Source organism: Clytia hemisphaerica, unplaced genomic scaffold (genome assembly GCF_902728285.1).
Source record: "Clytia hemisphaerica strain Z4C2 unplaced genomic scaffold, Clytia hemisphaerica genome assembly, whole genome shotgun sequence".
In the NCBI taxonomy this organism is placed as follows: domain Eukaryota; kingdom Metazoa; phylum Cnidaria; class Hydrozoa; order Leptothecata; family Clytiidae; genus Clytia; species Clytia hemisphaerica.
In genome coordinates, this window is record NW_027103553.1 from 122,211 (window position 1) to 126,981 (window position 4,771).

Sequence of the window (4,771 nt, forward strand, 5' to 3'; positions counted from 1 at the left end):
TATGTCGAGATTGGAAGACGTATGTCGAGATTAGACGATCCTACGGTAGCTGTCAGACTAGAAAGTGTCGGACTTCTGAAGAGTCCCTGGAAAAATCCCTACTGTATCAGATATCATGCAATTCAACTTGGTGGCTTGTTTCCATTTCAAGAAATTCTGCGTATGTATGTTATCAATGACGCAAGAAATCAACAAAAGAAACCCATAAAAGATCAAAGAGAAAAGCTGTAAGTGGGAAAAATGATTGTTTGTCAATTTTGGGGATTTCCCAAACTCAAGATTAAGTTGGCGGGTTTCATGAGTTTTCCTTGGTATATTTAAATAATGGTATGCGAAAGAAAAACCTAATCCAAACCAACAAAAGATGGTAGAAGAAAAGTAATAGGCGCAAATCAAAAATATGTTCCATTCGGGTCCTAAAACATCTTCAAATCCAGTCGTTCGGTCGGTAGCAAATTTTGTCGGATTTTTAAGATCTAGTAAATCCCGATGAATCAAGTTGGCAATCAACAAAATCTTATGCCACCATCTTTAATTTGCCAAACTAAATGTGCGCGCACATGTGCTAACCTTAAATTGGCCCTTTTTTTCGGCCCCGAAGATATTGGCCCTACCTGCGTTGCTGAATTTTGACATGAAAATTTCAATAAGGGTAAATGAAAAAACTTGAACAGGACTCAATTTGGGTATTAATGATTCAAAGACATGCTCCGTTCGCCCGTGCCCGCCATTATGGGAAAGATCCCAATCTGCGAACAGGGCCAAAAAAAACCCGACGTTTTTACTGACTTTCCAAATCGGATTTTCTTGTAAATAAACAGTCGGTCGGACGACCCGAACACACAACATATTTTACATTCGGCTAAAGCTTCAGATGCATCCGGCTGGACTTAGAATTTTTTTCAAGTTGAATAGTGACCAAAGGGGGTCTCAAACCGGGAACCTATAGGTTTCGAAACCAATGTCCTATCCACTAGGCCAAACCGGCTGCCGAAAATTCGTTATTTAGGGTTACTTATACAAAGGTCTTAGTACTATATATAAATAAGTCTGACTGACGAGTTAGGCTAACTCTATGATCGCCATTACTCCGAAGAAGCCACCACACAGTTACATCAAAATGCCTCGAAAATGTCAATATGAAAATTGCGTAATCAGAGATCGTATGTCTCACTCATTATAAAAAGGCCAACACAAACTTTCAATAATTGGATTGTAACATCTAGTTAAGTCTCTTTTGTTAAGTCACCAGGGGGTAAATAAAACAGACCTTGGTACATTTATCGTTCGTTTCAACTTGACAATTCGTTTAAAACTCAGCCTCCTAAATATTTGGGGTAGGTAAAATATGTACAAAGAAATTCATACTTTTCCAACCCGGCCAATCTTTAAAAAAGAAGCGAACAATAAAATGTAATTACCCTTTCCAAATAAACCTCTTCGGTGGCGAGCGTAGTCTACTCTGACGTAATTGTAAAATTTATGTAATGGGAGTTTGACATAGTAATGTAATGTTGTTTGGGGAATTATGAAGTTCTCTGGAATTCCGATTGCATTTATTCAGGTTGATTTTTTATGACTTCTAATGGTACTTTTTCTAACGAGTTTGATTACTCTGTTCTCACACTTATGTCTTTTTTTTTCGCGTCCTTTTTCGTGATTACTTTTATTTATATTTTTAAAGACAGGTAAGAAGGCATATTGATGTAACTGCCACACGTGTGCACCGCCGGCCGGGTGCACCGCCGGCCGGGTGAGGGGTTAGGGATGTGCACAAATCCCTAACCCTATGCCAGTTAGGGAAACCATCCAGGATCCTGCCATTCTATAAACCAGCAAAAACTAAATGACACTTGTAAACTTAAGTTTCTTACCATTTCCCATCGAAAACAACCAAAAACATTGCTACTTCCCAAAGCCGGAGACCAAAACAAATCATCTTCCAGCATCTTCCAAGATTATGGCGCCCTTTTGGATCTATTGTTAAGACCATCTAAAATGGTGGAAAGAGTTGCGGAAAGACAGAGGCGCCCGCTGCTTCAATGGGTGGTAACGTCAAAACGCCCAATATGATCTTCCAACAGAAGGCGAGTTAGTTGCCGCGCGAGTTACGTCACGCACTCCACCTCAGCGCACAAAGAACGGTGTTTCAGTGAATATCAATAATTATAAGAATATCTTACCTATGTGCTTAACTTCAGTAAACCTCGAGTGCTTCAATGAAGATGAAGAAGGTAAGAAGATAAAAAATGCGCTGGATAATTTTCATTATAATAGTTTGGTCAATCATTGCTGAAAGTTTGAAAAAGTTTTTCCGACGCGAAAAAAAATTTCAACCAATTAAAAGCACAGTGTGCTTATACTTACTTTGTTTGCTACATCGTCTAGGCTAAAAAAAGTGAGAAAAGACACGAACGCCTTATTTTAATGAGTGTTGTTATGATTTTTTTGATTGCGGCCGCGTACAGGAACTCGCCAAATGTTCCTAACTGTATGCTACGTGCGGAAAGGATATATACGCGCGCGCGCGGCCGGATGCATCTGAAGCTTTAGCCGAATCTCATATTTTTGATTGCCGCCATATTGCAGAAACAATGAATTGCAAAAAAAAGACAAGATTGACAAACATGAAGAAATAGAAGAAAAACTAAAATTTCACCCCTGAAAAAATATTTAGATTGTTTTATTTTGTTCAATCTCAAACGCTTGTGAAAGCACCAAATATTTTACTATCCAATGATGCAATCATATGTCATATCACCAGACGATCTCAACTCAATCGAACGGAATCGACGATCGAACCAGTCGAACCAAATCGAACGCAATCGACCAATTGAAATTCGATTGTCGAACGCAATCGAATCTTTTAATCGAATATTACCGCAATTTTCAGATTCGATTGATATAGACCTTTTTTCAAAGAGGCCACCCTGTTGAATAATTATGTAGTCCAGCAGAAAAACAATGATACACCCATGCATAATTATTACAATATGCATGAAACAGTGATTATGCATTGCTGTATCATTGTTTGTATGGCTGGACTACATAATTATTCAACAGGGTTGCCTCTTTGAAAAAAGGTCTATTCGATTGATGTTCTTCGATTGCGTTTGATTCATTGACCCCCGGATTGTTCATCGCATAATTTCTACGGGAAATCGAAAGCAATTTCATTTGGCTTGTGATGTTTGAGAGCTTGGATGTTGGAAAGCTGCAAGAATAAAGCCAGACGATCTCAATCGAACGGAATCGACGATCGAACCAGTCGAACAACAATCGAACCAATCGAATATTACCCAGAATTTTGACGTTCGATTGAGATTTGATTGCGTTTGACAATCGAATTTCAATCGGTCGATTGCGTTTGATTTGGTTCGACTGGTTTGATCGTCGATTCTGTTCGATTGAGGTCGTCTGGACTGGATATCATGGCAATATTGATTTTTTATTTTGTCCAATCAAAAAATTGCCGTACAATTGTTTAATTCCGTTCAATTGAAGAAAATATAAAATACATTGAGATGACCATCAATTCAGTACCTTGGTAATAAAAAAGCCTGCCCAGTCCTGCCTTACGTATATTTGATCAAGGAAATATAATACAAGGAGATCTCGCTGACAAGCCGAATTCAGCGTTTTCTTGCAGCCATTTTTCTTTCGCGCCAAAAAAATGTTTGCTGTACCTTCATTGATATTATTTCGGGCTTCCGTGACATCAATCTTGGTCAAACTTTAGAATTTCCTTTTTGATTAAACGCCCACTCCGCCCGAAGTACACCAATTTTCAAAGACTTTTTTTTTGTTAAATGAAAAAATTTAGGCGAAGAAACAATAAATGGAAAAACTTCAATGAATTATAATTCTGAAAAAATAGAAGATTCGAATGTACCCGGTAGCTTCAGTTATATCAATGTCCTGTAGCTTTGGGCTATTGTTATTTCAAATGCACTAGAGAGGGTCGTCTTAGAGTACCTCTGGGCGTATGCGAGGGGTAAATCACTCAAAAATTGGCGTACGATAATTTTTGACTTTTTTATATTTGCCAAGAATTTTTGACTTTTTTTTTGCTTTTGCTTTTTTTTGCTTTTTTTTTTTTTTTTGACTTTTATTTTTACTTTTTTTTCCCTGATTTTTTTTGATTTTAACTCTTTTCGATTTTGCACTTTTTGCTTTTTCGATTTTTTACCGCTGATTTAGCCATTTCAGTTTGTATGTTTGTTGTAAACTCTCGGCCGGTAATCTCAAACGTTCGGCCGAGAGTTTACAACTGCCGGCCGAGAGTTTACGACTACCGGCCGGATATCGAAACTCTCGGCCGGATGTTTGAGATTACCGGCCGGGAGAGTGTTATCCCGGCCGGGAGTTAGTTATAGTTTCTGGTCTGCAAAATTCACATTCAAAATCAGGAAGATGGTAGAAAGATGGAAACACAGCGACCAGACAGTCAGCAGGTCAGATGCTCCTCTCAGATGATTGATGATGGATTTCATATTACCTAAACAAGTTCTGTTGGATAAAAAGCAGTTGCTTACTTACTATTATAATGTTAGACCGAAACTCAAATATTCAATTATATGCATGATTATGAATCAGCATCATGAAGTACCAACAACAGAAAGACAAATGAGAGATTTTTTCCAGAAAAATAATTTGACAAGAAAAAGAAATGTTTCAGAGCAAACAGTGCTTGAAATGATCTCACTTGAACTTGAAACTTCTGCCAAATCTTTTGGATATCGTCAAATGACAGATTACCTCTCCATCAAAT